The sequence below is a fragment of the Oncorhynchus mykiss genome, chromosome 15 (genome assembly GCF_057628025.1).
Source record: "Oncorhynchus mykiss isolate SJ-2025 chromosome 15, ASM5762802v1, whole genome shotgun sequence".
Taxonomy (NCBI): Eukaryota; Metazoa; Chordata; class Actinopteri; order Salmoniformes; family Salmonidae; genus Oncorhynchus; species Oncorhynchus mykiss.
In genome coordinates this window covers 42264168-42287975 of record NC_143036.1, presented here as the reverse complement: position 1 = coordinate 42287975, position 23808 = coordinate 42264168, and the positions used below count along the sequence as shown (strand labels likewise).

General features: G+C 42.2%; 1 protein-coding gene across 50 annotated transcripts in view; it reads right to left on the bottom strand.

Annotated features, from left to right (window-relative positions):
• brca2 (BRCA2 DNA repair associated) overlaps positions 1-4285 on the bottom strand; it is a 35262-nt gene extending 30977 nt beyond the window's left edge. For 6 of the 50 annotated variants that reach the window (XM_021563147.3, XM_090200028.1, XM_090200046.1 and 3 more), the window contains exons 1-2: positions 4189-4271; positions 2989-3014 (exon numbers count right to left, since the gene is read on the bottom strand). The gene's annotated coding sequence lies outside the window, so the exon portion shown is untranslated. Of the gene's footprint in view, positions 1-871; positions 3712-3782 lie in introns of those variants that run through there. The other 44 variants (XM_021563145.3, XM_090200045.1, XM_021563159.3 and 41 more) reach the window with 18 other exon arrangements.
• Between the last annotated feature and the right edge of the window lie 19523 nt (positions 4286-23808).

Sequence of the window (23808 nt, the reverse complement as noted above, 5' to 3'; positions counted from 1 at the left end):
CAGAGCGCTCAGGACCTCAGACTGGGGCAAAGGTTCATCTTCCAACAGGACAACGACCCTAAGCACACAGCCAAGACAATGCAGAAGTTGCTTCAGGACAAGTCTCAATGTCCTTGGGTGGCCCAGCCAGAGCCCAGACTTGAACCCGTTCTAACATCTCTGGAGAGACCTGAAAATAGCTGAGCAGCGACACTCCCCATCCAATCTGACAGAGGATATGCAGAGCGGAATGGTATAGAAACTCCCAAAATGCAGGTGTGCCAAGGTTGTAGTGTCATACCCAAGAAGAATCAAGGCTGTAATCGCTGCCAGAAGGTGCTTCAACAAAGTACTGAGTAAAGCGTGTAGATGTGATCGGGGGGGGAGGGCAGACTATTTAATCAATTTTAGAATAAGGCTGTAACGTAAAATGTGGAATAAGTCAAGGGTTCTGAATACTTTCTGAATACACTCTGTGGCAAGCCATCTGTTAGCTCAGCCTGTTCTTATAGACGAGACGTGACATAGTAAATGTAAATCCGGGACACTCAAATTAGTTTGATATGTAACCATACCAAATATAACCATACCAAATGTAACATAAGACAAATGGTTACTGGGTGGTTGGTCGGGGTGGGTAGGTGGGCATATAACAGTAACGTCTTGCAAGTTAGAATCTCACAGACAACTTTAGCATTTTATTAGCTACTTTTAAGATACTTTGCAACTACTTAGCATGTTAGCTAACCCTTATCTCTAGCTAACATCAGCTAACCATAGCCACCTAGCTAGAATTTGTGACATATGTTTTGCAAATGTACAACATATTGTACATTTTGCAAATTTGGAACATAATATGAATTGTGATAAACATTCACAAAATAATACATACCATTTGAAATGTAACAGTTAATTTAGTATGATGTCCCAGATTTACGTACAGAATCATATGAAATGCTGAGACCAGGTTGGTTTGCTAGCTACCTCGAAGCATGATGTTTACAAGGCAAGCTAGGCAAGGTAGTTAGCTTGCTAATATTAGGTAACTGATAGATACTTTGAGAAATGCTAATATTACAACGTTCGGGTCTTTACGTGTCAAAAAATACATCACATAACACTATTTGACTCGTCATATAAGCTTGTTGACTAATCAGGCCCTGAATACGTCACATAATTTAACACATTCATAAATGTTTTGCATAGTTGTTATACATTCATTACACCATCACTCGTATTTCAATTGTCACAATGATACGAATGCTATGATGCTGGTAAAGTTGTCTCTTGCACCTGCGGCAAGAATGCAGACACACTTCCTAAACTCTGGATAGTGCTGGTCATTAAAAAAAAGCTAGCTAGCTGATGGATGCAAACAATGTTCTTCCTCAAAAACATAGCAAAACCACAATCTGTTTCAGTAGCTATAGTTATCTAGCTGGGTGTCATCTAAAATACTCCTAATTTATAAGACAGTTCTTATTTGATTAATGGTGGTCTGACCCACCTATGTGAAGCTAGCCACAATAATGGAATTTGCAGTTCACTTCTAAATAAGTCTCATTAAAAGTGATACAATTGAATACAAATAGTGGTATCATGCCATAATGGAAAAGATCGTGCTAAACGAGGTTGGAATGTTATATAAATTAAAACAAGACCATTTGTTAATTTGACAATCTGTTGAAATCACACTAGATGTACTAGACTTTCAAATTCCATTGAGGGCATACTTATTTAACCGTACAGCCTTACCTATGGATTGTGGGTCAATGACATGGGTTATCAGTCTATTCAGTGACAACCAGAGAACATTAACGTTGTAGTTTTTATTGCGGGACTCTGAAACCACTGAATTGAGCCACATTTATTGTACCAGTCAACCTACTATGTGTATTGAACACTATTCCAGAGGAAAAACAATTCAATGTGGATGTTTTGGAGTCCGATTACTCTGAGGGGGTAAGGCGGTACAGTGCAATATTAATGTCAATACTCTGACTGGGGAGGTAATTTCCCACAGTCAAAGTCCTGCATTTTTTGTTGTATGTTTTACTTTTTATTTAACCTTTAATTTAATAAGAGCTATGATGCCAATATTTGCGTCAACTCTTCAGTTGTGTTCTGTGGGTGTCACCGAAGACTGATAACCCATTTCATTGCTCCACATTCCAACCTTGTTTAACATTGTTTTGTCTAAATTAGGCATGATTCCACCAATTGTAACCTTCTGCATCACTTTCAAAAAGGGACTTATTTTGAAGGTGAAAAGCACATTCCACTATTGTGGCTAACTTCACAACACAATAACCCGGTCTGGTCAAGCCTCACTAGCCATAATCAGCTAGCTGGCTGTTTATAACGTTAGCTTTGCGCAACAAGGTTAAGTAGCTGGCTAGCTAGTTATTTTCATGAACTGAAGTTCGATTTTAATAGAACAACAAGTGACTACCTAGCTAACACTTACTCACATGGATTCCTAAATCATTGCTAAGAAAATGTATAATGACTGCAGTTTCTACTGGTCATTGTTTTCAAGCTGGTTGCATTGGTGCAAGCTAGGTACCAAGCTAAAGCTAGCTACCCCAGAAGTTGCTAATAACATCATTATCAAATATACTTGCAAACATTGATCATGTTCGTTGGATCCTTATCTTATTTAAAAATGCTCACACAGACGTTATCCCTTTCGGTCGAACAAATAATTACTTATTACCAACACGGTATGGTAAACACATCGTTCGTGGATGGTGTACTTGTTTACAGGCGTATTTTTGTACAGCTTTGACAGTGGTGGCGCTTGGCCAGCACGTGCAAATTCAGTACACACAACCTTCTATAATAGAATTGTGTTATTTGACGTGTCAAATTAAAAGCTTATTTGACGAGTCAAATAGTGTTTTGACGTGCATATATTTTTTGACGTGTATATTGTTTGACACGCAAATACCCAAACGGCGTTCCATAGCCGGAAGCCATTCGTTAAATAAAAATGTAATTTCAACTTACTCTGCCAATTGTCCGTAAGGTTGGTCCTTATGATGGGGGCGAAGTTGAGAAAAAGCATATAATAGAACATTAATTAAACTTTCCAAACATGGGTCAGTTGTAGACCCACTTCCTCTCCGCTTACCTCATGTCAAAATAACAGTCCTGCAAGTGCGCCATAAACGGCACAAAAAAGCAAGACATTGTGGGGGACTTTGACTTGAGGTAAGCAGTAAGGAACTGACCTCCCGGAGGAACTGCATGACCCACGGTATATGTTCCATATTCCCCCTGCATAATGATCAACTATATACACAATCCACATAGTACATTGAAATTGAACTGTATTTCACTGCTGGCTTCCGGCAGACTTTTCAGGGGGTCAAACAACTAGTTCGTAAGTTAAATACTAGCGTTGCTAAAACGCACCTAGCTTAGTAGCTAACTAATACAGTTGTCACAAGGAGTTGTTACCACTAACTGTTAGTCCATATTTAGCTAGAGAGCTAACGTTAGTCAACTGAAAAGTTAACGATATGAAGATTTAACTAGCTTGGTAACGTTACATAAAGACATCTAAAGATAACTAGCAAGATAGCTAACAACAGATAACGAGTTACCACTGTTATTCCATACTTAGCTAGAGAGAGCTAACGTTAGTAAGCTGAAAAGTTAACGATATGAAGATTGGTAACGTTACATAAAGACATCTAACGTTAACTAGCTAGATAGCTAACAACAAACCAACACTGATTAAAAAAAAAGTGATGACAGCTAGCAAGCTACGCTAGGTGCAAGAGATAAAAATAAATTACATAACAAATGTCTTCTTCTCCTTCTCACAGCAGGGGTAAACATGAGTGCACTGTAGCTAGCAGTCCTTACACAGAAAACAGACCGATAGCTATGACTTCCTTTGACTGCTTAATAAGGTAACGTAAAATGTTTGTCAGACTGTATCAGTCAGAACCTTCTTTTTCTATGGTGCAATGGGCGGTCCGCAAACATACGTTTAAGGTGCATGCCGACACCTACTCTGCTGGAGTGTGTGGGTCAATTACGATTTACAATATTAGCGCCACATTTCTAAATCCTCCTACCTAACTCAGTACTTCTGAGAAAATAAAAAAGAGCCCTACTCTTCAAATAAGCCCTCTTCAAAATCTCGTCCAACCTCAGTGACCCTACACTTCAATCTTTCAGTCACTTCAAAATACTTACAACAATATAACGACACATTAACAAACATGTTTTATAACTAAACCAAGATAGACCACAGCCTGTCGTTTCCAATGGTAACAAATGAGTCCTTGTGGGCAGAACAATCAAGGAGGTGGGCAAAGGCAAGCACGAACGGGCCAATAAGATCTCGCTAGTTAGTGCTTGGATTTTATTGGCCCGATCTAGCAGACATCTGCATATTTCCGTTAGGGAAAACCTAGTCTGTGAAATACGCATGTTCAATAGTTCAATTCGCCTTTGCACTCCTAAATAACGCATTTAAAATCAAAATATATACTTTGGCATAAGCTAAAGTCTACAAAACTTCGTCAACTATGTTCATAACATATTCTAGTTTTGTGAACAGAAAACTATTGATATCCAATGTTTAATCTATGACATTTGCAGAATGTAGGCCAAAATCCGTCTTCTCCAACTGCTGGCCACTGGGCCTCCTTTCACTACCATATTTGGTGGAAACACCAAGCGGATGCTACATATTTATACATCCAGTGAAATATCTGTCTTGTTGTTCTATTTGTGCCATTCACATGCTTGCCAACCAGAACTAATGATGAGCTTTTGTACAATGTCCTAGGCGCAATCTAGCAAATGCCACCTCTTCCTTCCTAATCTGACCTTTGAATTTTGGTCCACCGACCTTTCTTGGAGGGCATATAAATGCCGGCCCTTGGGCTCAGAGTCCTGTCTCTCCTGCCACACGTCTATCAAAAAGGCTCTTATCTCACATTTGGCCTCACCTCTAGTCAGAACATGCTGCTTCTTCTTCTTTAAGATTTTATTGGCGGACTACATCCAGAAAGATGTATTGCCACCACCAACTGAGTGGGCTAAAAACTGAGATACGGTGGGGCAAAAAAGTATTTAGTCAGCCACCAATTGTGCAAGTTCTCCCACTTAAAAAGATGAGAGAGACCTGTAATTTTCATCATAGGTACACTTCAACTATGACAGACAAAATGAGAAAAACAATCCAGAAAATCACATTGTAGGATTTTTTATGAATTTATTTGCAAATTATGGTGGAAAATAAGTATAGCTGGCTGACTAAATACTTTTTTGCCCCACTGTACTTGAATGAAAAAAATATAGTCAGAACATTTAACCACTGTCTTTGACTTAACTTCGCCCACTGTCGTCCGAGTGTGGCCGGGGTAGGCCGTCATTATAAATAACAATGTGTTCGTAACTGACATGCCTAGTTAAATAAAGGTAAAATAAATAAAAACAGTTTTTTTTTCCCCTTTAGCTGTTAATTTTCTTGAAATCCAAAGGCAAAACCTAGATTTGAGCCAATGTCTAAAGCAGTTTAACATGTTTTTACTCCAACCTTGTGAAAGTAACAAACTGACACATTTTCATTTTCATCAAAACAACTTTATATCGAAGGAATGCAGTTGAGTTGATTTGACGGCCTTTACGTATGCAGTTCGGCGCGTGATGACCATTATATGCTGACCACACCGCTCGCGTTCCAAATAAATGTACACATACATGTTATTCAATCATTGCACCCACAATGCTCACGAGCGCCAACGAGTGTCTGCGTTTCCAAGCACTAAAATAGAAGTCAGTTCTATTTGTGACGCTGAACGCGGTGCAAGTCCTGCCTGTCCCATCTCCTAGTTTATAGAAGCATATACCCACATGCCATCTCCTCATTGGTTTTACCCACGTGAGTGATTGAAAGATGAACTGAGGTCGGTTGGTCGGCTGTGGTAATATACCTTTTTATGAAAGTTAAGATGCCAATCGCCATATAAAGTCCAAAAAGGAAAAGCCTGAAAGGAGGAGAGATGACTAGAAATGATTTGGTTGACCGTTTTATGTGTGGATTAATTGTCAGACCTTGTGCATTTCAGGTAAAATAACAACTCAACGTTTACATCCCAAGACAAATTAGCTAGCAACTGCAAGCTAGCTAGCTGAATTGCCATACATGTTTAATGCTTTTTGATCTGCCGTTAACCCCAAACAACAACTTATTTTTTTGTTCACTTATGTTTTATTATTCTAATGTATATAAATGTTTGAATTGTCAGTTATTAATGATAATATTAATTAATTAATTAAACCTATTTTACCTCACTCTAGAGAGTTGTAGGTCTAGATATCTGACAATGTATTTACACATTTACAGACTGTGTGTGAGAGAGATAGGAGAGTGTGTGTGTGTGTGTGTGTGCATGTTGTATTTTATTTTTTCCTTGTCAGCCACCCATCTCTGCTTCATAAAAAAACTAAAGTCTAGAACTCCCTCCAGGTCATCCCTCTCCATTCCTTGGTCTTGGTTGCCTGATGAGTCACCCTGAATTTTAATCGCTACATACAGTGTCTTTGGAAAGTATTCAGAGCCCTTGACTTTTTCCACATTTTGTTAGTTTACAGCCTTATTCTAAAATGTATTAAATTGTTTTCCCCTCATCAATATACACACAATACCCCATAATAACAAAGGAACATTTTAGCAAATTTATTAAAAATAAAACAGAAATACCTTAAGTATTTAGACCCTTTGCTATGAGATTCGAAATTGAGCTCAGGTTCATCCTGTTTCCATTGATCATCCTTGAGATATTTCTACAACTTTATTGGACTCCACCTGTGGTAAATTCAATTGATTGGACACGATTTATATATATTTTTTAAATATCACATTTACATAAGTGTTCAAACCCTTTACTCAGTACTCAGCACATTTGGCAGCATTTACAGCCTCGAGTCTTCTCTCATCTCTCATCAAGCTCGAGACCCTGGGTCTCGACCCCGCCCTGTGCAACTGGGTACTGGACTTCCTGACGGGCCGCCCCCAGGTGGTGAGGGTAGGCAACAACATCTCCTCCCCGCTGATCCTCAACACTGGGGCCCCACAAGGTTGCGTTCTGAGCCCTCTCCTGTACTCCCTGTTCACCCACGACTGCGTGGCCACGCACGCCTCCAACTCAATCATCAAGTTTGCGGACGACACAACAGTGGTAGGCTTGATTACCAACAACGATGAGACGGCCTACAGGGAGGAGGTGAGGGCCCTCGGAGTGTGGTGTCAGGAAAACAACCTCACACTCAACGTCAACAAAACTAAGGAGATGATTGTGGACTTCAGGAAACAGCAGAGGGAACACCCCCCTATCCACATCGATGGAACAGTAGTGGAGAGGGTAGCAAGTTTTAAGTTCCTCGGCATACACATCACAGACAAACTGAATTGGTCCACTCACACAGACAGCATCGTGAAGAAGGCGCAGCAGCGCCTCTTCAACCTCAGGAGGCTGAAGAAATTCGGCTTGTCACCAAAAGCACTCACAAACTTCTACAGATGCACAATCGAGAGCATCCTGGCGGGCTGTATCACCGCCTGGTATGGCAACTGCACCGCCCTCAACCGTAAGGCTCTCCAGAGGGTAGTGAGGTCTGCACAACGCATCACCGGGGGCAAACTACCTGCCCTCCAGGACACCTACACCACCCGATGTCACAGGAAGGCCATAAAGATCATCAAGGACATCAACCACCCGAGCCACTGCCTGTTCACCCCGCTATCATCCAGAAGGCGAGGTCAGTACAGGTGCATCAAAGCTGGGACCGAGAGACTGAAAAACAGCTTCTATCTCAAGGCCATCAGACTGTTAAACAGCCACCACTAACACTGAGTGGCTGCTGCCAACACACTGACACTGACTCAACTCCAGCCACTTTAATAATGGGAATTGATGGGAAATGATGTAAATATATCACTAGCCACTTTAAACAATGCTACCTTATATAATGTTACTTACCCTACATTATTCATCTCATACGCATACGGATATACTGTACTCTATAGCATCGACGGTATCCTTATGTAATATATGTATCACTAGCCACTTTATACTATACTATGCCACTTTGTTTACATACTCATCTCATTTGTACATACTGTACCCGATACCATCTACTGTATCTTGCCTATGCTGCTCTGTACCATCACTCATTCATATATCCTTATGTACATATTCTTTATCCCCTTACACTGTGTACAAGACAGTAGTTTTGGAATTGTTAGTTAGATTACTTGTTATTACTGCATTGTCGGAACTAGAAGCACAAGCATTTCGCTACACTCGCATTAACATCTGCTAACCATGTGTATGTGACAAATAAAATTTGATTTGATTTGATTTGATTTGGTATGACTGTACAAGCTTGGCACACTGTATTCGGGGAGTTTCTCCCATTCTTCTCCTCAGATCCTCTCAAGCTCTGTTAGGTTGGATGAGGAGCGTTGCTGCACAGCTATTTTCAGGTCTCTCCAGAGATGTTAGGTTGGGTTCAAGTCCGGGCTCTGGCTGGGCCATTCAAGGACATTCAGAGACTTGTCCCGAAGCCATTCCTGCGTTGTCTTGGCTGTGTGCTTAGGGTCGTTGTCCTGTTGGAAGGTGAACCTTCGCCCCAGTCTGAGGTCTTGAGCGCTCTGGAGCACGTTTTCTCAAGGATCTCTCTGTACTTTGCTCAGTTCATCTTAGCCTCAATCCTGATTAGTCTCCCAGTCCCTGCCCCTAAATAACACGCCAACAGCATGATGCTGCCACCACCATGCTTCACCGTAGGGAAGGTGCCATGTTTACTCCAGACGTAACACTTGGCATTCAGGCCAAAGAGTTCAAACCTGGTTTCATCAGACCAGAGAATCTAGTTTCTCATGGTCTGAGAGTCTTTAGGAGCATTTTGGCAAACTCCAAGCAGGCTGTCATGTGCCTTTTACTGAGGAGTAGCTTATGTCTGGCCACTCTACCATAAAGGCCTGATTGGTGAAGTGCTGCTGAGATGGTTGTCCTTCTGGGAGGTTCTCCTATCCCCACAGAGGAACTCTAGAACTCTGTCAGAGTAACCATCGGGTTCTTAGTCACCTCCCTGACCAAGGCCTTTCTCCCCCGATTGCTCAGTTTAGGCGGGTGGCTAGCTCTAGGAATAGACTTGGTTTTTCCAAACTTCTTCCATTCAAGAATGATGGGGGCTAATGTGTTCTTGGGGACCTTTAATGCTGCAGAACTGTTTTGGTACCCTTCCCCAGATCTGTGCCTCGACACAATCCTGTCTCAGAGCTCTACGGACAATTCCTTTGACCTCGTGGCTTTGGTTTTGCTCTGACATGCACTGTCAAATGTGGGCCCTTATATAGACTAGAGGTCGACCGACTATGATTTTTCAACACTGATACCGATTATTGGGGGACCAAAAAAATCCGATACCGATTAATCGGTCGATTTATTTATTTGTAATAATGACAATTACAACAATACTGAATGAACACTTATTTTAACTTAATATAATACTTCAATAAAATCAATTTAGCCTCAAATAAATAATGAAACATGTTCAATTTCTTTTAAATAATGCAAAAGTGTTGGAGAAGAAAGTAAAAGTTCAATATGTGCCATGTAAAAAAGCTAACATTTAAGTTCCTTGCTCAGAACATGAGAATATATGAAAGCTGGTGGTTCCTTTTCACATAAGTCTTCAATAGTCCCAGGTAAGAAGTTTTAGGTTGTAGTGATTATAGGAATTATAGGAGTATTTCTCTATATACCATTTGTATTTCATATACCTTTGACTATTGGATGTTCTTATTGGCGCTAGTATTGCCAGTGTAACAGTATAGCTTCCGTCCCTCTCCTCGACCCTAGCTGGGCTCAAACCAGGGACACATTGACAACAGCCACCCTCAAAGCATCGTTACCCATCGCTCCACAAAAGCCACAACCCTTTCAGAGCAAGGGGAACAACTACTTCAAGGCCTCAAAGCGAGTGACGTCACCGATTGAAACGCTATTAGCGCGCACCCCACTAACTAGCTAGCCATTTCACATTGATTACACCAGCCTAATCTCGGGAGTTGATAGGCTTGAAGTCATAAACAGCTCAATGCTTGAAGCACAGCGAAGAGCTGCTGGCAAATGCACGAACGTGCTGTTTGAATGAATGCTTACGAGCCTGCTGCTGCCTACCACCGCTCAGTCAGACTGCTCTTTCAATTCATAGACTTAATTATAACACACAGAAATACGAGCCTTAGGTCACTAATATGGTCAAATCCGGAAACTATCATTTCGAAAACAAAACGTTTATTCTTTCAGTGAAATACTCAACCGTTCCGTATTTCACTGAAAGAACAAGTGGCATCCCTAAGTCTAAATATTGCTGTTACATTGCACAACCTTCAATGTTATGTCATAATTATGTACAATTCTGGCACATTAATTACGGTCTTTGTTAGGAAGAAATGGACTTCACATAATTCGCAACGAGCCAGCCGGCCCAAACTGCTGCATATACCCTGACTCTGCTTGCACGGAACGCAAGAGAAGTGACACAATTTCCTTAGTTAAAATAAATTCATGTTAGCAGGCAATATTAACTAAATATGCAGGTTTAAAAATACATACTTGTGTATTGATTTTAAAGAAAGGCATTGATGTTTATGGTTAGGTACACATTGGTGCAACGACAGTGCTTTTTTCGCAAATGCGCTTATTAAATTATCACCCGTTTGGCGAAAGTAGGCTGTGATTCGATGAGAAATTAACAGGCACTGCATCGATAATATGCAACGCAGGACAAGCTAGATAAACAAGTAATATCATCAACCATGTGTAGTTAACTAGTGATTATGTTAAGATTGATTGATTGTTTTTTATAAGATAAGTTTAATGCTAGCTAGCAACTTACCTTGGCTTCTTGCTGCACTCGCGTAACAGGTAGTCAGCCTGCCACGCAGTCTCCTCGTGGAGTGCAATGTAGTCGGCCAAAAATGCAGATTATCGATTGTTAAGAAAACTTTAAATCGGCCCTAATTAATTGGCCTTTCCAAATCATGTCCAATCAATTGAATTTACCAAAGGTGGACTCCAATCAAGTTGTAGAAACATCTCAAGAAGGATCAATGGAAACAGGATGCACCTGAGGTCAATTTCGAGTCTCATAGAAAAGGGTCTGAATAGTACCACCTGTATCAAATCAAATTTATTTATATAGCCCTTCGTACATCAGCTGATATCTCAAAGTGCTGTACAGAAACCCAGCCTAAAACCCCAAACAGCAAGCAATGCAGGTGTAGAAGCACGGTGGCTAGGAAAAACTCCCTAGAAAGGCCAAAACCTAGGAAGAAACCTAGAGAGGAACCAGGCTATGTGGGGTGGCCAGTCCTCTTCTGGCTGTGCCGGGTGGAGATTATAACAAAACATGGTCAAGATGTTCAAATGTTCATAAATGACCAGCATGGTCGAATAATAATAAGGCAGAATAGTTGAAACTGGAGCAGCAGCACAGTCAGGTGGACTGGGGACAGCAAGGAGTCATCATGTCAGGTATTCCTGGGGCATGGTCCTAGGGCTCAGGTCCTCCGAGAGAGAGAAAGAAAGAGAGAATTAGAGAGAGCATATGTGGGATGGCCAGTCCTCTTCTGGCTGTGCCGGGTGGAGATTATAACAGAACATGGCCAAGATGTTCAAATGTTCATAAATGACCAGCATGGTCGAATAATAATAAGGCAGAACAGTTGAAACTGGAGCAGCAGCACAGCCAGGTGGACTGGGGACCGCAAGGAGTCATCATGTCAGGTAGTCCTGGGGCATGGTCCTAGGGCTCAGGTCCTCCGAGAGAGAGAAAGAGAGAAGGAGAGAACGCACACTTAGATTCACACAGGACACCGAATAGGACAGGAGAGGTACTCCAGATATAACAAACTGACCCTAGCCCCCCGACACAAACTACTGCAGCATAAATACTGGAGGCTGAGACAGGAGGGGTCAGGAGACACTGTGGCCCACTCCAAGGACACCCCCGGACAGGGCCAAACAGGAAGGATATAACCCCACCCACTTTGCCAAAGCACAGCCCCCACACCACTAGAGGGATATCTTCAACCACCCACCTACCATCCTGAGACAAGGCTGAGTATAGCCCACAAAGACCTCCGCCACGGCACAACCCAAGGGGGGAGGGGGAGGGGGGGGCAACCCAGACAGGATGACCACATCAGTGACTCAACCCACTCAGGTGACGCACCCCCTCCAGGGACGGCATGAGAGAGCCCCAGTAAAGCCAGTGACTCAGCCCCTGTAATAGGGTTAGAGGCAGAGAATCCCAGTGGAAAAGGGGGAACCGGCCAGGCAGAGACAGCAAGGGCGGTTCGTTGCTCCAGAGCCTTTCCGTTCACCCTCCCACTCCTGGGCCAGACTACACTCAATCATATGACCCACTGAAGAGATGAGTCTTCAGTAGAGACTTAAAGGTTGAGACCGAGTTTGCGTCTCTGACATGGGTAGGCAGACCGTTCCATAAAAATGGAGCTCTATAGGAGAAAGCCCTGCCTCCAGCTGTTTGCTTAAAAATTCTAGGGACAATTAGGAGGCCTGCGTCTTGTGACCGTAGCGTACGTGTAGGTATGTACGGCAGGACCAAATCAGAGAGATAGGTAGGAGCAAGCCCATGTAATGCTTTGTAGGTTAGCAGTAAAACCTTGAAATCAGCCCTTGCTTTGACAGGAAGCCAGTGTAGAGAGGCTAGCACTGGAGTAATATGATCAAATTTTTTGGTTCTAGTCAGGATTCTAGCAGCCGTATTTAGCACTAACTGAAGTTTATTTAGTGCTTTATCCGGGTAGCCGGAAAGTAGAGCATTGCAGTAGTCTAACCTGGAAGTGACAAAAGCATGGATTAATTTTTCTGCATCATTTTTGGACAGAAAGTAGCCTAGTTATTGTTATGTAATTTTGTGCTACTTTTTATTTCATTTTTTACTTAATTAAGTCAATATTTTCTTAACTCTATTTATTGAACTGCATTGTTGATTAGGGGCTTGTAAGTGAGCATTTCACGGTAAGGTTGTATTAAGCGCATGTGACAAATTACATTTGATTTTACTTATGTAAATAAGGTATTTCTGTTTTTTATTTGCAAAAATGTCTAAAAACCTGTTTTTGCAAAAACCTGTTTTTGCAGTAAGGAACTGACCTCCCGGAGGAACTGCATGACCCACGGTATATGTTCCATATTCCCCCTGCATAATGATCAACTATATACACAATCCACATAGTACATTGAAATTGAACTGTATTTCACTGCTGGCTTCCGGCAGACTTTTCAGGGGGTCAAACAACTAGTTCGTAAGTTAAATACTAGCGTTGCTAAAACGCACCTAGCTTAGTAGCTAACTAATACAGTTGTCACAAGGAGTTGTTACCACTAACTGTTAGTCCATATTTAGCTAGAGAGCTAACGTTAGTCAACTGAAAAGTTAACGATATGAAGATTTAACTAGCTTGGTAACGTTACATAAAGACATCTAAAGATAACTAGCAAGATAGCTAACAACAGATAACGAGTTACCACTGTTATTCCATACTTAGCTAGAGAGAGCTAACGTTAGTAAGCTGAAAAGTTAACGATATGAAGATTGGTAACGTTACATAAAGACATCTAACGTTAACTAGCTAGATAGCTAACAACAAACCAACACTGATTAAAAAAAAAGTGATGACAGCTAGCAAGCTACGCTAGGTGCAAGAGATAAAAAATAAATTACATAACAAATGTCTTCTTCTCCTTCTCACAGCAGGGGTAAACATGAGTGCACTGTAGCTAGCAGTCCTTACACAGAAAACAGACCGATAGCTATGACTTCCTTTGACTGCTTAATAAGGTAACGTAAAATGTTTGTCAGACTGTATCAGTCAGAACCTTCTTTTTCTATGGTGCAATGGGCGGTCCGCAAACATACGTTTAAGGTGCATGCCGACACCTACTCTGCTGGAGTGTGTGGGTCAATTACGATTTACAATATTAGCGCCACATTTCTAAATCCTCCTACCTAACTCAGTACTTCTGAGAAAATAAAAAAGAGCCCTACTCTTCAAATAAGCCCTCTTCAAAATCTCGTCCAACCTCAGTGACCCTACACTTCAATCTTTCAGTCACTTCAAAATACTTACAACAATATAACGACACATTAACAAACATGTTTTATAACTAAACCAAGATAGACCACAGCCTGTCGTTTCCAATGGTAACAAATGAGTCCTTGTGGGCAGAACAATCAAGGAGGTGGGCAAAGGCAAGCACGAACGGGCCAATAAGATCTCGCTAGTTAGTGCTTGGATTTTATTGGCCCGATCTAGCAGACATCTGCATATTTCCGTTAGGGAAAACCTAGTCTGTGAAATACGCATGTTCAATAGTTCAATTCGCCTTTGCACTCCTAAATAACGCATTTAAAATCAAAATATATACTTTGGCATAAGCTAAAGTCTACAAAACTTCGTCAACTATGTTCATAACATATTCTAGTTTTGTGAACAGAAAACTATTGATATCCAATGTTTAATCTATGACATTTGCAGAATGTAGGCCAAAATCCGTCTTCTCCAACTGCTGGCCACTGGGCCTCCTTTCACTACCATATTTGGTGGAAACACCAAGCGGATGCTACATATTTATACATCCAGTGAAATATCTGTCTTGTTGTTCTATTTGTGCCATTCACATGCTTGCCAACCAGAACTAATGATGAGCTTTTGTACAATGTCCTAGGCGCAATCTAGCAAATGCCACCTCTTCCTTCCTAATCTGACCTTTGAATTTTGGTCCACCGACCTTTCTTGGAGGGCATATAAATGCCGGCCCTTGGGCTCAGAGTCCTGTCTCTCCTGCCACACGTCTATCAAAAAGGCTCTTATCTCACATTTGGCCTCACCTCTAGTCAGAACATGCTGCTTCTTCTTCTTTAAGATTTTATTGGCGGACTACATCCAGAAAGATGTATTGCCACCACCAACTGAGTGGGCTAAAAACTGAGATACGGTGGGGCAAAAAAGTATTTAGTCAGCCACCAATTGTGCAAGTTCTCCCACTTAAAAAGATGAGAGAGACCTGTAATTTTCATCATAGGTACACTTCAACTATGACAGACAAAATGAGAAAAACAATCCAGAAAATCACATTGTAGGATTTTTTATGAATTTATTTGCAAATTATGGTGGAAAATAAGTATAGCTGGCTGACTAAATACTTTTTTGCCCCACTGTACTTGAATGAAAAAAATATAGTCAGAACATTTAACCACTGTCTTTGACTTAACTTCGCCCACTGTCGTCCGAGTGTGGCCGGGGTAGGCCGTCATTATAAATAACAATGTGTTCGTAACTGACATGCCTAGTTAAATAAAGGTAAAATAAATAAAAACAGATTTTTTTTCCCCTTTAGCTGTTAATTTTCTTGAAATCCAAAGGCAAAACCTAGATTTGAGCCAATGTCTAAAGCAGTTTAACATGTTTTTACTCCAACCTTGTGAAAGTAACAAACTGACACATTTTCATTTTCATCAAAACAACTTTATATCGAAGGAATGCAGTTGAGTTGATTTGACGGCCTTTACGTATGCAGTTCGGCGCGTGATGACCATTATATGCTGACCACACCGCTCGCGTTCCAAATAAATGTACACATACATGTTATTCAATCATTGCACCCACAATGCTCACGAGCGCCAACGAGTGTCTGCGTTTCCAAGCACTAAAATAGAAGTCAGTTCTATTTGTGACGCTGAACGCGGTGCAAGTCCTGCCTGTCCCATCTCCTAGTTTATAGAAGCATATACCCACATGCCATCTCCTCATTGGTTTTACCCACGTGAGTGATTGAAAGATGAACTGAGGTCGGTTGGTCGGCTGTGGTAATATACCTTTTTATGAAAGTTAAGATGTATTTTATTTTTTCCTTGTCAGCCACCCATCTCTGCTTCATAAAAAAACTAAAGTCTAGAACTCCCTCCAGGTCATCCCTCTCCATTCCTTGGTCTTGGTTGCCTGATGAGTCACCCTGAATTTTAATCGCTACATACAGTGTCTTTGGAAAGTATTCAGAGCCCTTGACTTTTTCCACATTTTGTTAGTTTACAGCCTTATTCTAAAATGTATTAAATTGTTTTCCCCTCATCAATATACACACAATACCCCATAATAACAAAGGAACATTTTAGCAAATTTATTAAAAATAAAACAGAAATACCTTAAGTATTTAGACCCTTTGCTATGAGATTCGAAATTGAGCTCAGGTTCATCCTGTTTCCATTGATCATCCTTGAGATATTTCTACAACTTTATTGGACTCCACCTGTGGTAAATTCAATTGATTGGACACGATTTATATATATTTTTTAAATATCACATTTACATAAGTGTTCAAACCCTTTACTCAGTACTCAGCACATTTGGCAGCATTTACAGCCTCGAGTCTTCTCTCATCTCTCATCAAGCTCGAGACCCTGGGTCTCGACCCCGCCCTGTGCAACTGGGTACTGGACTTCCTGACGGGCCGCCCCCAGGTGGTGAGGGTAGGCAACAACATCTCCTCCCCGCTGATCCTCAACACTGGGGCCCCACAAGGTTGCGTTCTGAGCCCTCTCCTGTACTCCCTGTTCACCCACGACTGCGTGGCCACGCACGCCTCCAACTCAATCATCAAGTTTGCGGACGACACAACAGTGGTAGGCTTGATTACCAACAACGATGAGACGGCCTACAGGGAGGAGGTGAGGGCCCTCGGAGTGTGGTGTCAGGAAAACAACCTCACACTCAACGTCAACAAAACTAAGGAGATGATTGTGGACTTCAGGAAACAGCAGAGGGAACACCCCCCTATCCACATCGATGGAACAGTAGTGGAGAGGGTAGCAAGTTTTAAGTTCCTCGGCATACACATCACAGACAAACTGAATTGGTCCACTCACACAGACAGCATCGTGAAGAAGGCGCAGCAGCGCCTCTTCAACCTCAGGAGGCTGAAGAAATTCGGCTTGTCACCAAAAGCACTCACAAACTTCTACAGATGCACAATCGAGAGCATCCTGGCGGGCTGTATCACCGCCTGGTATGGCAACTGCACCGCCCTCAACCGTAAGGCTCTCCAGAGGGTAGTGAGGTCTGCACAACGCATCACCGGGGGCAAACTACCTGCCCTCCAGGACACCTACACCACCCGATGTCACAGGAAGGCCATAAAGATCATCAAGGACATCAACCACCCGAGCCACTGCCTGTTCACCCCGCTATCATCCAGAAGGCGAGGTCAGTACAGGTGCATCAAAGCTGGGACCGAGAGACTGAAAAACAGCTTCTATCTCAAGGCCATCAGACTGTTAAACAGCCACCACTAACACTGAGTGGCTGCTGCCAACACACTGACACTGACTCAACTCCAGCCACTTTAATAATGGGAATTGATGGGAAATGATGTAAATATATCACTAGCCACTTTAAACAATGCTACCTTATATAATGTTACTTACCCTACATTATTCATCTCATACGCATACGGATATACTGTACTCTATAGCATCGACGGTATCCTTATGTAATATATGTATCACTAGCCACTTTATACTATACTATGCCACTTTGTTTACATACTCATCTCATTTGTACATACTGTACCCGATACCATCTACTGTATCTTGCCTATGCTGCTCTGTACCATCACTCATTCATATATCCTTATGTACATATTCTTTATCCCCTTACACTGTGTACAAGACAGTAGTTTTGGAATTGTTAATTAGATTACTTGTTATTACTGCATTGTCGGAACTAGAAGCACAAGCATTTCGCTACACTCGCATTAACATCTGCTAACCATGTGTATGTGACAAATAAAATTTGATTTGATTTGATTTGATTTGATTTGGTATGACTGTACAAGCTTGGCACACTGTATTCGGGGAGTTTCTCCCATTCTTCTCCTCAGATCCTCTCAAGCTCTGTTAGGTTGGATGAGGAGCGTTGCTGCACAGCTATTTTCAGGTCTCTCCAGAGATGTTAGGTTGGGTTCAAGTCCGGGCTCTGGCTGGGCCATTCAAGGACATTCAGAGACTTGTCCCGAAGCCATTCCTGCGTTGTCTTGGCTGTGTGCTTAGGGTCGTTGTCCTGTTGGAAGGTGAACCTTCGCCCCAGTCTGAGGTCTTGAGCGCTCTGGAGCACGTTTTCTCAAGGATCTCTCTGTACTTTGCTCAGTTCATCTTAGCCTCAATCCTGATTAGTCTCCCAGTCCCTGCCCCTAAATAACACGCCAACAGCATGATGCTGCCACCACCATGCTTCACCGTAGGGAAGGTGCCATGTTTACTCCAGACGTAACACTTGGCATTCAGGCCAAAGAGTTCAAACCTGGTTTCATCAGACCAGAGAATCTAGTTTCTCATGGTCTGAGAGTCTTTAGGAGCATTTTGGCAAACTCCAAGCAGGCTGTCATGTGCCTTTTACTGAGGAGTAGCTTATGTCTGGCCACTCTACCATAAAGGCCTGATTGGTGAAGTGCTGCTGAGATGGTTGTCCTTCTGGGAGGTTCTCCTATCCCCACAGAGGAACTCTAGAACTCTGTCAGAGTAACCATCGGGTTCTTAGTCACCTCCCTGACCAAGGCCTTTCTCCCCCGATTGCTCAGTTTAGGCGGGTGGCTAGCTCTAGGAATAGACTTGGTTTTTCCAAACTTCTTCCATTCAAGAATGATGGGGGCTAATGTGTTCTTGGGGACCTTTAATGCTGCAGAACTGTTTTGGTACCCTTCCCCAGATCTGTGCCTCGACACAATCCTGTCTCAGAGCTCTACGGACAATTCCTTTGACCTCGTGGCTTTGGTTTTGCTCTGACATGCACTGTCAAATGTGGGCCCTTATATAGACTAGAGGTCGACCGACTATGATTTTTCAACACTGATACCGATTATTGGGGGACCAAAAAAATCCGATACCGATTAATCGGTCGATTTATTTATTTGTAATAATGACAATTACAACAATACTGAATGAACACTTATTTTAACTTAATATAATACTTCAATAAAATCAATTTAGCCTCAAATAAATAATGAAACATGTTCAATTTCTTTTAAATAATGCAAAAGTGTTGGAGAAGAAAGTAAAAGTTCAATATGTGCCATGTAAAAAAGCTAACATTTAAGTTCCTTGCTCAGAACATGAGAATATATGAAAGCTGGTGGTTCCTTTTCACATAAGTCTTCAATAGTCCCAGGTAAGAAGTTTTAGGTTGTAGTGATTATAGGAATTATAGGAGTATTTCTCTATATACCATTTGTATTTCATATACCTTTGACTATTGGATGTTCTTATTGGCGCTAGTATTGCCAGTGTAACAGTATAGCTTCCGTCCCTCTCCTCGACCCTAGCTGGGCTCAAACCAGGGACACATTGACAACAGCCACCCTCAAAGCATCGTTACCCATCGCTCCACAAAAGCCACAACCCTTTCAGAGCAAGGGGAACAACTACTTCAAGGCCTCAAAGCGAGTGACGTCACCGATTGAAACGCTATTAGCGCGCACCCCACTAACTAGCTAGCCATTTCACATTGATTACACCAGCCTAATCTCGGGAGTTGATAGGCTTGAAGTCATAAACAGCTCAATGCTTGAAGCACAGCGAAGAGCTGCTGGCAAATGCACGAACGTGCTGTTTGAATATGCAACGCAGGACAAGCTAGATAAACAAGTAATATCATCAACCATGTGTAGTTAACTAGTGATTATGTTAAGATTGATTGATTGTTTTTTATAAGATAAGTTTAATGCTAGCTAGCAACTTACCTTGGCTTCTTGCTGCACTCGCGTAACAGGTAGTCAGCCTGCCACGCAGTCTCCTCGTGGAGTGCAATGTAGTCGGCCAAAAATGCCGATTATCGATTGTTAAGAAAACTTTAAATCGGCCCTAATTAATTGGCCTTTCCAAATCATGTCCAATCAATTGAATTTACCAAAGGTGGACTCCAATCAAGTTGTAGAAACATCTCAAGAAGGATCAATGGAAACAGGATGCACCTGAGGTCAATTTCGAGTCTCATAGAAAAGGGTCTGAATAGTACCACCTGTATCAAATCAAATTTATTTATATAGCCCTTCGTACATCAGCTGATATCTCAAAGTGCTGTACAGAAACCCAGCCTAAAACCCCAAACAGCAAGCAATGCAGGTGTAGAAGCACGGTGGCTAGGAAAAACTCCCTAGAAAGGCCAAAACCTAGGAAGAAACCTAGAGAGGAACCAGGCTATGTGGGGTGGCCAGTCCTCTTCTGGCTGTGCCGGGTGGAGATTATAACAAAACATGGTCAAGATGTTCAAATGTTCATAAATGACCAGCATGGTCGAATAATAATAAGGCAGAATAGTTGAAACTGGAGCAGCAGCACAGTCAGGTGGACTGGGGACAGCAAGGAGTCATCATGTCAGGTATTCCTGGGGCATGGTCCTAGGGCTCAGGTCCTCCGAGAGAGAGAAAGAAAGAGAGAATTAGAGAGAGCATATGTGGGATGGCCAGTCCTCTTCTGGCTGTGCCGGGTGGAGATTATAACAGAACATGGCCAAGATGTTCAAATGTTCATAAATGACCAGCATGGTCGAATAATAATAAGGCAGAACAGTTGAAACTGGAGCAGCAGCACAGCCAGGTGGACTGGGGACCGCAAGGAGTCATCATGTCAGGTAGTCCTGGGGCATGGTCCTAGGGCTCAGGTCCTCCGAGAGAGAGAAAGAGAGAAGGAGAGAACGCACACTTAGATTCACACAGGACACCGAATAGGACAGGAGAGGTACTCCAGATATAACAAACTGACCCTAGCCCCCCGACACAAACTACTGCAGCATAAATACTGGAGGCTGAGACAGGAGGGGTCAGGAGACACTGTGGCCCACTCCAAGGACACCCCCGGACAGGGCCAAACAGGAAGGATATAACCCCACCCACTTTGCCAAAGCACAGCCCCCACACCACTAGAGGGATATCTTCAACCACCCACCTACCATCCTGAGACAAGGCTGAGTATAGCCCACAAAGACCTCCGCCACGGCACAACCCAAGGGGGGAGGGGGAGGGGGGGGCAACCCAGACAGGATGACCACATCAGTGACTCAACCCACTCAGGTGACGCACCCCCTCCAGGGACGGCATGAGAGAGCCCCAGTAAAGCCAGTGACTCAGCCCCTGTAATAGGGTTAGAGGCAGAGAATCCCAGTGGAAAAGGGGGAACCGGCCAGGCAGAGACAGCAAGGGCGGTTCGTTGCTCCAGAGCCTTTCCGTTCACCCTCCCACTCCTGGGCCAGACTACACTCAATCATATGACCCACTGAAGAGATGAGTCTTCAGTAGAGACTTAAAGGTTGAGACCGAGTTTGCGTCTCTGACATGGGTAGGCAGACCGTTCCATAAAAATGGAGCTCTATAGGAGAAAGCCCTGCCTCCAGCTGTTTGCTTAAAAATTCTAGGGACAATTAGGAGGCCTGCGTCTTGTGACCGTAGCGTACGTGTAGGTATGTACGGCAGGACCAAATCAGAGAGATAGGTAGGAGCAAGCCCATGTAATGCTTTGTAGGTTAGCAGTAAAACCTTGAAATCAGCCCTTGCTTTGACAGGAAGCCAGTGTAGAGAGGCTAGCACTGGAGTAATATGATCAAATTTTTTGGTTCTAGTCAGGATTCTAGCAGCCGTATTTAGCACTAACTGAAGTTTATTTAGTGCTTTATCCGGGTAGCCGGAAAGTAGAGCATTGCAGTAGTCTAACCTGGAAGTGACAAAAGCATGGATTAATTTTTCTGCATCATTTTTGGACAGAAAGTAGCCTAGTTATTGTTATGTAATTTTGTGCTACTTTTTATTTCATTTTTTACTTAATTAAGTCAATATTTTCTTAACTCTATTTATTGAACTGCATTGTTGATTAGGGGCTTGTAAGTGAGCATTTCACGGTAAGGTTGTATTAAGCGCATGTGACAAATTACATTTGATTTTACTTATGTAAATAAGGTATTTCTGTTTTTTATTTGCAAAAATGTCTAAAAACCTGTTTTTGCAAAAACCTGTTTTTGCAGTAAGGAACTGACCTCCCGGAGGAACTGCATGACCCACGGTATATGTTCCATATTCCCCCTGCATAATGATCAACTATATACACAATCCACATAGTACATTGAAATTGAACTGTATTTCACTGCTGGCTTCCGGCAGACTTTTCAGGGGGTCAAACAACTAGTTCGTAAGTTAAATACTAGCGTTGCTAAAACGCACCTAGCTTAGTAGCTAACTAATACAGTTGTCACAAGGAGTTGTTACCACTAACTGTTAGTCCATATTTAGCTAGAGAGCTAACGTTAGTCAACTGAAAAGTTAACGATATGAAGATTTAACTAGCTTGGTAACGTTACATAAAGACATCTAAAGATAACTAGCAAGATAGCTAACAACAGATAACGAGTTACCACTGTTATTCCATACTTAGCTAGAGAGAGCTAACGTTAGTAAGCTGAAAAGTTAACGATATGAAGATTGGTAACGTTACATAAAGACATCTAACGTTAACTAGCTAGATAGCTAACAACAAACCAACACTGATTAAAAAAAAAGTGATGACAGCTAGCAAGCTACGCTAGGTGCAAGAGATAAAAATAAATTACATAACAAATGTCTTCTTCTCCTTCTCACAGCAGGGGTAAACATGAGTGCACTGTAGCTAGCAGTCCTTACACAGAAAACAGACCGATAGCTATGACTTCCTTTGACTGCTTAATAAGGTAACGTAAAATGTTTGTCAGACTGTATCAGTCAGAACCTTCTTTTTCTATGGTGCAATGGGCGGTCCGCAAACATACGTTTAAGGTGCATGCCGACACCTACTCTGCTGGAGTGTGTGGGTCAATTACGATTTACAATATTAGCGCCACATTTCTAAATCCTCCTACCTAACTCAGTACTTCTGAGAAAATAAAAAAGAGCCCTACTCTTCAAATAAGCCCTCTTCAAAATCTCGTCCAACCTCAGTGACCCTACACTTCAATCTTTCAGTCACTTCAAAATACTTACAACAATATAACGACACATTAACAAACATGTTTTATAACTAAACCAAGATAGACCACAGCCTGTCGTTTCCAATGGTAACAAATGAGTCCTTGTGGGCAGAACAATCAAGGAGGTGGGCAAAGGCAAGCACGAACGGGCCAATAAGATCTCGCTAGTTAGTGCTTGGATTTTATTGGCCCGATCTAGCAGACATCTGCATATTTCCGTTAGGGAAAACCTAGTCTGTGAAATACGCATGTTCAATAGTTCAATTCGCCTTTGCACTCCTAAATAACGCATTTAAAATCAAAATATATACTTTGGCATAAGCTAAAGTCTACAAAACTTCGTCAACTATGTTCATAACATATTCTAGTTTTGTGAACAGAAAACTATTGATATCCAATGTTTAATCTATGACATTTGCAGAATGTAGGCCAAAATCCGTCTTCTCCAACTGCTGGCCACTGGGCCTCCTTTCACTACCATATTTGGTGGAAACACCAAGCGGATGCTACATATTTATACATCCAGTGAAATATCTGTCTTGTTGTTCTATTTGTGCCATTCACATGCTTGCCAACCAGAACTAATGATGAGCTTTTGTACAATGTCCTAGGCGCAATCTAGCAAATGCCACCTCTTCCTTCCTAATCTGACCTTTGAATTTTGGTCCACCGACCTTTCTTGGAGGGCATATAAATGCCGGCCCTTGGGCTCAGAGTCCTGT